General features: G+C 47.8%; 1 protein-coding gene across 2 annotated transcripts in view; it reads right to left on the reverse strand.

The window, feature by feature from the left end:
* KPNA6 (karyopherin subunit alpha 6) overlaps positions 1 to 12,955 on the reverse strand; it is a 60,760-nt gene that overhangs the window by 41,632 nt on the left and 6,173 nt on the right. The window contains exon 1 of one of the 2 annotated variants that reach the window (XM_060258454.1): positions 3,052 to 3,076. The exons of the other annotated variant lie outside the window; for it this stretch is intronic. The gene's annotated coding sequence lies outside the window, so the exon portion shown is untranslated. Of the gene's footprint in view, positions 1 to 3,051; positions 3,077 to 12,955 lie in introns of those variants that run through there. 2 annotated transcript variants of the gene reach the window in all.

The following is a 12,955-nucleotide window of genomic DNA, read 5'->3' on the forward strand; positions in this document are numbered from 1 at the left end:
CTCCGACGCGACCTTCCCACCATAATTGATACAGTGAAAGAACTTGGGGCACCGTGCATGTCTTCTGGTCCAATTCTAGATTTCTTCAGCCCACTCAGCTTGGAAGAAGTCGACAGGATCCTTTTTGCTATACGCCCTACAACTTGTGGGTTGGACCCATGCCCGTCATGACTTATAAAAGCTAGCCAGGCGTTGTTACGTGAGCCACTACAAGGTATTGTCAACAGATCCCTGGCAGAAGGGATCTTTCCCACACCTCTTAAAGAGGCTGTGGTCCATCCCCTCTTGAAAAAACCATCTGCAGATCCAGCCGTATTGGCAAACTATCGGCCGGTATCAAACCTTCCCTTTTTGGGTAAGGTTCTAGAGCAGGCGGTGGCAACTCAGCTACAAGGATTCCTGGATGACACTTCCGCACTGGATCCATTCCAGTCTGGCTTTCAACCAGGTCACAGGACGGAGACGGTTCTGGTTGCCCTCATAGATGACCTCATGCGACATCTGGATTGGGGCGGCTCAGCAGTGCTGTTATGATTAGATCTGTCAGCCACATTTGATACGGTTGACCATCAGCTACTGACTAGCCACCTTGCCGACGTGGGGATTCAGGGGTCCGCCTTACAGTGGTTAGCCTCTTTTCTCCAAGATCGGGGACAAAGGGTGGTGATAGGGGAGGAATCATCCCAAAGGCACCCGCTTATATGTGGTGTGCCACAGGGTGCGGTTCTGTCCCCGATGTTATTCTGCCAACTCTTGATGGGGTGTCACTAATACCGGCCCCTAAGGTCAAGAGCTTGGGTGTGCTCCTGGAGTCCTCTCTTACAATGGAGGCCCAAGTAGCAGCCACTACTAGATCCACCTTTTTTCATCTTTGACTGGTGTGGCAGTTGGCCCCTTTCCTGGAGCATGACGACTTAGCAATGGTGATCCATGCCACGGTCACCTCAAGAATAGATCACTGTAATGCTCTCTACATGGGGCTCCCCTTGACGCTGACTCAGAAACTACAGCTATGCAGCAGAACGCTGCAGCACGGCTGTTAATGGGGCTCCCCCGATGGAAGCACATTCGGCCAGTGCTGAAAGAGCTGCACTGGATACCTATTGTGTTCCGAGTCCATTTCAAGGTGTTGGTATTGACCTTTAAATCCCTTTATGGTCAGGGACCTGTCTATCTGCGGGACCGCCTTTCTCCACATGTTTCCCAGAGAGCACTGCATTCAGGGACAAAAAATCCATTGTCCATCCCTGGACCAAAGGAGGCTAGGTTGCTTTTGATGTGAGCTAGGGCCTTCTTGGTGGCAGCACCAGAATTGTGGAATGCTCTCACGGAGGCCATAAGGGCCCTGCGGGATCTCTCCACTTTCCACAGGGCCTGTAAGACTGAATTGTTTAAACAGGCCTTTGATATCTAACCGGGAGAGAACTGCCACCCAACATCATATAGAGTTCTAGGTGATCACCATCAGAAAATAAAAACTCGTTTATATTGTAGTGACATAGCACCACGAAATGGTTTTTAAAAGTTTAAATAGTAATTGTAATTATGTTTTTATTAGTTTTTATTGGTTTTAACTTGAGAATATGAATGTTGTCAGCTGCCCTGAGTTTGCCTGCGGAGAGGGCGGGATAGAAATTTAAAGTAATAAATAAATAATAATAAATAAATAAATAAATGGTGGAGGACAGGAGGGCCTGCCGTTACTTTGTCCATGGAGTCGCCAAGAGTCGAACTCAACTATGCGACTGAACAACAACAACAAAGAGATGAACAGAGGTGGTTTGCTTTTGCCTGCCTCCGCGTAACAACCCTAGATTCTATGATAGTTTCCCATCCCAGAATTAACAAGGAGTAACCCATTTAGCTTCTGAGATCTGACATGGCTTGGCTAGACCTGGATATCCAAGTTGGGGCAATGTTCTGTTGAAATCACAGCAACCCCATTCATTATGTTTTCATGACAAGAGATGAACAGAGGTGGTTTGCCATTGCCTTTCTCTGCATAGATGTTTACAAGTACCCAAATAAAAATAACTTTTACATGAAGCTTTGAATGTGTTTGACTATAACATTTACACTATACTGTGTAATTAATTTAATTTCACCTTATTATTTCAGTTCAAATACTTTGCGACTTTTGGCCCCATATCAGAGCAATATCAGTTGTTTTTCATGTTGCTACTACACATGAACACACTGCATGCTTCCTGTACCCAAAAACCAATGTTAAAGTGAAACCACCACAATGAACCTTTCTGTGCCCAGGAGACACAAAAGTTCTAGATAGGGAAGATGTAAAGGCTGTACCTTGGTTGTGAAATTGTACATACGAACCACAATTGCAGGGAATTTGCACATGCTGTTCCCTTGTGCTGTGGAAACTACCCAGATTGTTTCAAAGCATGAATATACATTCACAAACACAAGCACCCTGTCCACAGTCATCAAATATTTGATAAAAATGCCTGCAACACATTGTTTTTTACCTTCTCCACTGCTCCCTGCCCCTCCAGGCTCCTTTAAACTTCCCGCCCAGTTCTCCACACAGGGATCAGATATGCACAAGTTTGGAAACTAGGCCTACGAGCATGCTTTTCAACCTCTTCACTAGCTTCTGCCTAGATAGCTACATTCCAAGCACTGTCTGGCTCTGAAACACTTAACACTCCACACAAGCAGCTCACAGCAGTTAAGAAACCTGACACAGTTATCTTTAAGGGGATTGAGCCAGGAAACTGCAAACCAAGAGGACAAAAATAAAACCCATCAATTCCTAGTTCTTGGAGCTAGTTATGAACTCAGACACTACAGCTTTGGTGGACCTCCCAGATGAAACTCTGAAGTTCATGAGTGCATGAGTTAAATCAAGGAAGCTGACTAGAGTACATGTCATCTTTAGTCCATGATCCCAGAGAAAGCACAAGTCATCAGCCATTTGGCAGCAGATGTCACCTGCAGGCAGCGGCTGCTTCACACTCTAGCAATTCCATGCAAACCAAGCAAGAATCCAGGATTCAGCAGGACTATCTGTGCCAAGCATGCGGCACTCACCAGAGAGTGACTAAGATCCTTTTCCCTTGCTCTTTTTCCTGGATAGTGCAAAACTTAGCACTTATAAAAACTTTCTGTGCTGGCTCAAGCCATCTAGCTGAGCATTCCATCTGGTAAGACGGACTTGTAGCCAAGATATTTAATCAAAAAAAAGAAAAAGATTGTGAGAACGACAAAATTTAAAGACAAGGCATCAATGCAAAATTAAACAAAAAAAACTGGATCATCACGGAGCTGGAAGATTTTATATAGCTACTGTTCAATGAGATAAGTTACACAAGTAAAGGTCAATCTGATCCAATATTTTTCACATTTCTACTGCATCAGCCCCGTTTGCCATGGAACTTCCCAACTTCTCACATCATAGATGATGCTGGGTTATGTTCCCAGTATGTGTTATATTCAACATACCAAATATACTTAATGGCTGGACAAGGAACACTCCCCACAGTTGTATATTGTAGGGAAAGATCAAAAGCAGAGGAGAAGCAGTCTCTACAGCAAGTCTGTCCATAGTTATTGACCTTCTCAATCAGGAGCTTCCTGTCTAGGTTCTCCAGAATATAGCCACACAAATTCTAATCAAATCCTATGCAACATTAATTTAGGCACATGATCTTATAAATGTCTTGACATCCCCAGAGCCCTTTCAGACAGTCAGGCACACCCCAGAGCTATTTCAGATAATCAGGCAGTCTACACAACTAGCTAGGCTTTAATTTTTAACTATTTTTAAAAATGGGGGAGGGGATGGACAGGTTTCTTACCTGTAACTGATGATCTTCGAGTGGTCATCTGTGCAGTCACACATATGGGTAATCCGCAGGATCGGGCCCGACCTCGGAGAATTCAAAGCAATCTTTAAGCGTTAAATTTGGCGCGCCTTCTCCTCGTCCTGGGGAGGAGGCACCGTCTGCGCATGCCTGGACGAGGGGGAGGCGCTAGCCCACTCAGTTTCTTGCCGCCGCCGAAGAGGTGGAAAATTAAAGTTGAGAAGTGTCCAGCAGCGGGGAAGGCTGGGTGGGTATGTGTGACTGCACAGATGACCACTCGAAGATCATCAGTTACAGGTAAGAAACCTGTCCATCTTCATCGTGGTCTCTGTGCAGTCCCACATATGGGTGATTAGCGAGCTATTCCATCAGGAGGAGGGTGCTGGATCTGCAAGATAAATTTGGTTAAGAAAGGTAACAGAGAGTGAGGTACTCACGGTAAAGTGTGGGGAACCACTCAGTCAAAGATGGAACGTAGCACAGCCTGCCCGAACGATGAATCACGCCTGGCACGAACATCGAGTGCGTAGTGCGAGGCGAAGGTAGATGGGGAGGACCAAACTGCAGCAGCACAGATGTCCTCTAGTGGGACGCCCCTCAGGAAGGCTGACGAGGTGGCGACGGCTCTGGTGGAGTGAGCTCTTATGTGCTCCGGGACTGGCTGTTTCGCTAACTGGTAGCATAGTTCAATGGCAGCGATAACCCACTTTGAAAGTCTTTGTGTAGATATTCTACTGCCCTTGGTATGAGTTGCATAAGCAACAAAGAGACTTGGAACTTTGCGAAATTGTCGAGTCCTGTCTATATAAAAGGCAAGGGCTCTACGTGCGTCCAGGTTGTGTAAAGCCCGTTGACCTGCATCCGAAGGATGTTGGAAGAAGGCCGGAAGGGTTGAGGGTCTCCCTAGATGAAAGGGTGAGACGACTTTAGGCAGGAAGGCGGGATCAGGGCGGAGAACCACTCTATCATGATGGAAGGTGGTGTATGGTGAGTCTGCCCTGAGTGCACAAATGTCACTGGCTCTTTTGCCTGTAGTGAGTGCAGTTAATAGTGCCGTTTTCCAGGAGAGCAGGTGAAGTGGGACAGATGCCATAGGCTCGAAGGGAGGCTTCATGAGCTGGCTTAATACGAGAGAGAGGCTCCAAGTCGGTAGGATTTGTCTAGTTGGGGGGTGTAGGCGAATAATGCCCTTGAGGAAAGCTCTTGTAGCGTGGTGGGAAAAGACTGTCACGCCTTCGATGCGAGGGTGGAAAGCTGATATTGCTGCAAGATGGACCTTCAGAGAAGAGTAGGAAAGTCCAGCGTTAGAAAGCTGGAGAGTGTAGGATAGAACCTGAGAGATGGTAGCTCGGGCAGGGTCAAAATTATTCTTGGAAGCATAGGCGGAGAAACGTTTCCATTTTAATGAGTAGGACTTTCTGGTGGAAGGCTTCCTGGAATTCACTAGGACATGACGGACGTCGTGAGGAAAGTCTAAAAACTGATTTTCCAGGCCGTCAGTTTCAGCGTCGCTGGGTTGTGGTGCCAGACTCTGCCGTGCTGTTGGGATAATAGGTCCTGTACTTGAGGGAGCTGAAGGAAAGTATTGTTGGACAGAAGCAGGAGGGTGGTGAACCAGGGTTGACGAGGCCACCAAGGAGTTATTAGGATACAGTTGGTGTGATCCACTTGTATCTTCTGCAGGACTTTGGTTATGAGAGGAATGGGAGGAAAGAGATAGTGAAGCGCTCCCTTCCAGGATTGGAGAAAGGCGTCCCCTAAGGAGAGGTGCGACGGGGGGCCTCTCATGTAGAAGCGGATGCACTGGGCATTGGATGGGGATGCAAACGCATCTATCTCCGGGGTGCCGAAAAGCTTGAAGATCGGTAGGAGGTATTGTTTGCTGATTGACCACTCGTGGTCGTTGACCAGCTGACGGCTGAGGGCATCTGCCTGTATGTTTTCGAATCCTGGTAGATGGACTGCTGTGAGAAAGATGCCCTGGCTGATGCACCAGTGCCATAGAGTCAGTGCTCTCTTGCATAGTCTGATGGAGGCGGTGCCCCCCTGCCTGTTTATGTAAAAGACAGTGGCTACGTTGTCCGAGGTTACCTGGACATGGGAGTTCTGTAGAGATGGAAGGAATAACCTCAGAGCTCTGTGGACCGCAAGAAGCTCTAGGCAGTTGATATGGAGCGAGCTTTCGTAGTTCGTCCATTTGCCTTGGACTGTGAAGGCTCCCAAGTGGGCTCCCCATCCCCACTTGGAAGCGTCTGTGGTGACGATCATGGAGGGAGGTGCCTGTTTGAATGGCATTCCCACAGAGAGGTGACGTTGTATCGTCCACCATCTTAGGGATGGGATGATGTGAGACGGAAGAGTCAGTAATATGGACTGATGCTGCCTCTGAGGGTGGAAAGTCCTGATAAACCATAGTTGTAGAGGGCGCATGTGGAGCTTTGCAAAGCAGAGGACTGCAGTGGTGGCTGCCATTAGACCCAGCATTTTCTGGTAGACGAGTGCTGTTTGGCAGCGGTGAGCAATAATTGTGTTGGCTAGAGATTGGATGCTGTGTATTCTGTCTTGAGGTAGAGAAGCTGTTTGGGAGACCGTAGAAATATTTGCTCCTATGAACTGTATTGATTGAGTTGGGGTCAACTTGGACTTTGCTGTGTTGACTTGGAGGCCGAGGGTGGCTAGAAGAGAAAGAGTGGTGGAGACGTCCAGTTGGAGTTGTTCCCTTGTGGGGGAAACGATCAGCCAGTCGTCTATGTAAGGAAAAATTGATATTTTTCGTTGACGCAGGGTTGCGGCCACCACCGCCATACATTTGGTGAAAACTCTCGGCGCCGTCGAGAGACCGAAAGGGAGAGAGCGGAATTGGAAATGTTGATTTCCGATGGCGAACCTCAGAAACCTTCTGTGGTGGTGAGTGATTGTTATGTGGAAATATGCATCCTGTAAGTCTATCGATGCCATCCAGGCTTGTTCTGGGATAAGAGGCAGGATTGACTGAAGGGTGATCATGCGGAATTTCTTGTAGGTGATATGCAGATTGAGTTTGCGGAGATCGAGGATAGGACGGAGTCCCCCGTCTCTTTTCGGCACCAGAAAGTAGCGGGAGTAGAATCCGGTACGATGATACTGGGGCGGTACCGGTTCTATCGCACCCTTGTCCAGCAAGGAGGAGATTTCCGCTTGAAGAGGTACGGAAGGTGGTGTGGTGATGAATCTGTGATGTTTTGGGGTGGATCTGAATTCTATTGTATAACCCCTGTGGATGATGGCGAGGACCCATGAGTCCGATGTTATGGACTCCCACTTGGGGTAAAAGGGTAGGAGACGGATGTCTGAGTGATGATGTGGCTGAAGCAGAATGTCTGGACGTCTTAGAGGGGTAGGGGAGTCAAAGAGACTGTTTGGTGGTAGGAGTGGTCTTCTTTGATGTTTGTGGGCGAGCCCTTTGTTGATAGAGCTGTTTGGATTGAGGAGGCTTACGTTTCCAAGCTTCTGGTTGTCTAGGAGATCTTGAGCTTTTATAGTAGTAAGGTCTCCAATTTCTTTGCTTGGCAAGGTGAGGTTGAGGCTGAGTGACTCCCAGTCTCTTGGCTCTCTTACGGCTATCGTCTACATTGGTGAGGATGTCGTCTGTGGTGGCATTAAACAGTCCAAGACCATCGAAGGGAAGGTCCTCAATTTTAAACTTAATATCTGGTTGGAGCGAAGAGGATCTGAGCCAGGCATGCCTGCGTAGAGCTATGGCCGAGGCTAAAGTTCTGGATGAACATTGAGCAGCATGGCATGCTGTGTTAATTTGTTGCTTGCACACTCTGGCAATCTCTTGCAGGGCATTGGTAGCTGGTTTCTGTGTCTCTTCCGGCAAGGAAGGGATCAGAGTGTTGAGATATGAAGTCAGGTTAAATGTATAGGCTGAGAAATATGCCATGCAGTTATGGATTTTAGTCGTGGCAGTGGTAAGGGAGTAAATCTTCCTCCCGATGGTGTCTAGTTTCTTGCCTTCCTTCTCCGGAGGCACAGGGTGTCTGGTTTGCTTGGATTTAGAGGAGGAATGAACTATCATAGAGTTCGGTGCAGGGTGGTTGAACAGAAACTTAGATTCTGGAGCATGGACCTTGTAGAGTGCCTCAACTCTTTTGGAGGTTGGTGGTACCGATGCCGGCTTGTCCCAGGCTTCCTTGAGAGTCTCTAGGTGAACGGGAAGCATGGGAAAGGATGAGCCAGCAGGGAGGTCAGCATTCACTAGGTCGTATACAACGTCAGAGACTCTAGGGGCATCAGAGGTGAGTTTAATATTAAGCGAGTTGGCCATATTAGCCAAAAGGTCCAGGTAGGATTTAGGACCTTCAGAAGGCGACAGTTCTGCCGGCTTGGCTATGTCAGAAAGTGGAGAGTGAGGGTCCGAATTCGAAGAATGAGAAGAGTCGGATTGCTCGGCTTCGGAGTCGATATCGGGTTCGATATCGGGTTCGTCTCGAGGTTTGGCCGGAGGTTCTAGGGTAGGAGGCTGTTTCTTTGAAGCCGAAGAAGTGGACCTCGCTGGAGACGTCGGTATGGGTTTAGAAATGTAGCGAGCCGATTCTTCTCTGTGTCGAGGTCGTTCGTCATAGCAAAGGTAACGTTTGTGAGGAGAGTAATCGTAGTATCGGTCTCGATGATCTCTGTAGACTCGATCATGGCGTCGAGGAGAGTCTTGTCGGAAATCATCACGGTACCTAGGCTCCGCCCGACAATAAGGATCTAGAGAGGGAGATCTTCGAAGTCTCCGACGGTCCCGGGGAGACGGCAATCTGGACCTCGATCTGGACCTCGAAGGGGAATAGTAGTAATAACGTTCCCTATGGTGGCTTCGGGATCGTTGTGTTCGCTGACGGAGTGGTACATCCTTAGGAGTCAAGGGTTCTCTGGTCAGGGAAAGGGCCGACAGAGGTTGCAGAGGTACTTCACGGAAGGAGCGTCCATCGAGAGTATTGAGACGCTGGCTTTTAGGTGAGTCAATGTCCAGTATTTTCTCCGGTGGAGAGCCGTGGATAGAAGGCGATTTAGACGACATACGGACTATCTCGAGCGGCGTAATGGCAGGGGTCGAAGTCGATTTCGAGCCCGGCAAGATAGGAATCGAGACGTTGGAGGTTGTCATCGGGTTCGAAGTCGAAGGCCTCGAGTCGGAAGGCTTGTGAACGGTCTTAGACTTCTTCGCTGTTTTAAGGCCGGTCGAATCCGAATGAGTCGAATCGGAACGATGGCGCTTTTTGGGGTCATCCGATTTTTTAGGATGTTTTCCGGACTTAAGCTTGCAGGGAACCTGAGCCACGGAAGCTGCCGGCTGCGCCGCTCCCGTAGTAGTTAGGGAAGCTGGCGTAGATTGGTGGGCCGCGTGAGACATATCTGGTCTAAGGGAGGATTCCAGGAGATGGCTCTTAAGCCGCGCGGTGCGGTTTTTACGGGCTTGCTTGCCGAACTGAATGCAGTGATGGCAGGAGTCCGTATGATGCGCCTCGCCGAGGCAGAAAAGGCACAAGGAATGTCCGTCAGAAGAGGGGATTTTAGCAGAGCAGCGAACGCAGAGTTTGAAGGTGATTTTGTCTCTTCCTTCCATCCGCCCGGAGGGAAAGGAGGGGAAGGGGGGGGGGTAGGGAAGGAAAAGACCGAAATAGCAAGGCCTTTTTTTTTTTTAATACGATACCAGAAGAAGTAAAGTGAAGAAGCTGAAGAAAGCTGGAAAGGAACGTTGAAGGTAGATTGCGATGAAAAAGCAGGAGACTCAACGAGGTAGGTATGATCCGGACGGCGGTAAAAAAGAAACTGAGTGGGCTAGCGCCTCCCCCTCGTCCAGGAATGCGCAGACGGTGCCTCCTCCCCAGGACGAGGAGAAGGCGCGCCAAATTTAACGCTTAAAGATTGCTTTGAATTCTCCGAGGTCGGGCCCGATCCTGCGGATTACCCATATGTGGGACTGCACAGAGACCACAATGAAGATCCTCAAATTAAGCAATCGTCCTCCAGTTTCACATGGAGCTGTTTCCTTTTAACAGCTGGAGCCCCAAGAAAAGATCTCCCTTTCCAATCTGAAGCACTACAGTTATGCTACTCGACAGTATCTCCCAACCATGGAGAAGCTGCTGCAATAGGGCTAAAATACTTATGCCAATTTAAGAAAATTCTGTGAGGTTTGCAGATGGGGGAGGGGGTCCTGCCACTCATTAGGGATGGCACTGCTGCCAGTCTAACTGCTACAGGCCATAGAACCTCTGAGCTCCAGAACTAGTTCATACTCTTGCCTTTGAAACAGGTTTAACTGCAGGTTGAAATGCCTGTCAGTGTGTCTGACAACCAACAAAGAACCACCAGCATACTTATCTAGAGAAAAAAGTCAGCTCCCATATGATCTTAAGGCGAACTATCGGCCGGTGTCAAACCTTCCCTTCCTGGGTAAGGTCATAGAGCGGGCGGTGGCGACTCAGCTGCAGGGATTCCTGGAGGACACTTCCGCACTGGATCCATTCCAGTCCGGCTTTCGGCCAGGTCACGGGACGGAGACAGTTCTGGTCGCCCTCATGGATGATCTTATGCGACATCTGGATCAGGGCGGCTCTGCAGTGCTGCTGTTATTAGATCTGTCAGCCGCTTTTGACACGGTTGACCACCAGCTACTGACTGACCGCCTCACCGATGTGGGGATACAGGGATCTGCCTTGCAGTGGCTGACTTCCTTTCTCCAAGATCGGGGACAAAGGGTGGTGATAGGGGAGGAAGCATCCCAGAGGCACTCCCTTAGTTGCGGGGTGCCGCAGGGAGCGGTCCTATCCCCGATGCTATTTAATATCTATATGCGCCCCCTTGCCCAGATTGTCAGGAGGTATGGACTGGGTTGCCATCAATATGCGGATGACACCCAGCTCTACCTAATGATGGGTGGCCAGTCTGACTGTACCCTGGAAAATCTAGACCTGGCATTACAAGCCGTGGCCTCCTGGCTCAGACTAAGTCGGCTGAAATTGAATCCGACGAAGACGGAGGTTCTCTACCTGGGTCGGGGCGGTCCGGGGAGAGAGATCCAGCTGCCGGCCCTTGATGGGGTGCCACTAATACCGGTCCCCAAGGTCAAGAGCTTAGGCGTGCTCCTTGAGTCCTCCCTTACAATGGAGGCTCAGGTGGCAGCCACTGTTAGATCTGCCTTTTTCCATCTTCGGCAAGCATGGCAGCTGGCCCCTTACCTGGACCGCAGCGACCTAGCGACGGTAATCCATGCTACGGTCACCTCAAGAATAGATCACTGTAATGCTCTCTACATGGGGCTACCCCTGACGCTAACCCGGAGACTACAACTAGTGCAGAACGCTGCGGCACGGCTGTTAATGGGGCTACCACGACGGGAGCACATTCGGCCAGTGCTGAGAGAGCTGCACTGGTTGCCTGTTGTGTTCCGAGTTCGCTTCAAGGTGTTGGTATTAACCTTTAAAGCCCTTTATGGTCAGGGACCTGCCTATCTACGGGACCGCCTTTCCCCATATATCCCCCAGAGAGCACTGCGATCAGGGACAAAAAATCTGCTGTCTGCCCCTGGCCCAAAAGAAGCCAGGCTATGCGCAACAAGATCTAGGGCCTTCTCGGTGGCAGCACCAGAACTCTGGAACACCCTCCCAGAAGCTATAAGGGCCCTGCGGGATTTGTCGGTGTTCCGCAGGGCCTGTAAGACCGAACTGTTTAGACAGGCTTTTCTGGTTGACTGAAAATGGGCTGCCACCGGACATCCTACAGAAGCTGGTGGTCATAGTCAGAACCGAATACCGCCAGACTGAATTGAGATAGCGTGATAGTTTTAAACTGATAAATGTATTATGGTTTTATATGTTTTATGGAATTGATTGTTTTTATGATACTGTAAGCCGCCCTGAGTCCGCTTGCGGAGAGGGCGGGATATAAATGCAAAGTAATAAATAAATAAATAAATAAGGACAGGCAGCGGGAGAAAAGCTGAGCAATCAATCTTTTCCACTGTGGAGGAAGATGTCATTTAACAAAATCAACTTAAATTATCATTTAAACGTTTACACATCAACAATATCTAAGCCATATTCATATTCTAACACATCATTCTACTACTAACTTTTAAAGAAAAATTAACATTTCAGTCTTATGCGCAGATGGTTAATAATAAGACTAGCATTGGAAAATACTCACCACACAAGCAAAGACAATCCTAGAACACACAGGTAACCCTTTTCCAAACCTTGGAAAATGTTTACAGCTATATATAAACAGTAAATACAACTTTTACTGTTTAAACACTGAAAAGTTCAGAGTTACCTTCAAGATCCCATATAAAGTGTAGAGGGGATTCAGAGTCAGGAGAACCTCACAGTGACCAAATACACTCATATTTAAGGAGGTTTTTGCAATAAAATATAAAGACCGAGGGCGGGGGGAAGGACAAATGATTTTTCTGGGGGGTTTTTTCCAAGTTTTTTTTCACTTCCCCAAACATGTAACTAATTTTTTGCACAATATTTATTTACAAGATATTTATCCCACATTTCTGCCCAATCAGGACCACCTAATACGCTATGCGTACAATATACTGAAGAGTTTTCAATGTTTGAAGTTCAACCTGATATTGAAACATGTAGCTGGCTATTAACTGTGTGAGACTGTTTTTGGACAGATAAATGCATTTTCTTGTTACTTTGAAATGCAATTTTTTGCTATCTGAGAGCAAGAAAAAAAGAAAGATACATGTGCTAAGGAAATGGTGCAGCAGTCCACATCTGTCTTTCTTTAGTACTAGGCATACTTCTGCTTGTAGGATACTTAGGCATTCAATTTTAAATTTTATAAATATGCCAAAGAGTACAATTTGACAGGCTAATTAAGCCATACACGATACGTTTTATGGTGTAACACCAATAAAATAAAGAAAATATTGCTTATATTTCAATTTTTTTACATGGTTTCTACATTTCTAGAACTTTTACATCTCTACTTTTTTCCATGATTCTTTTTTTCAGTGTTGAGGGGTATCAGCAGATGTCCACACCCAGCACTGCACCTAAGGTATCTTTGCCATTTTCTGTTGGCCCAAATAACTGTTCTGTTCAGGATAATAATTCACCGCACCAAGCACACAATCCCCC

The sequence above is a fragment of the Heteronotia binoei genome, chromosome 17 (genome assembly GCF_032191835.1).
Source record: "Heteronotia binoei isolate CCM8104 ecotype False Entrance Well chromosome 17, APGP_CSIRO_Hbin_v1, whole genome shotgun sequence".
NCBI lineage: Eukaryota > Metazoa > Chordata > Lepidosauria > Squamata > Gekkonidae > Heteronotia > Heteronotia binoei.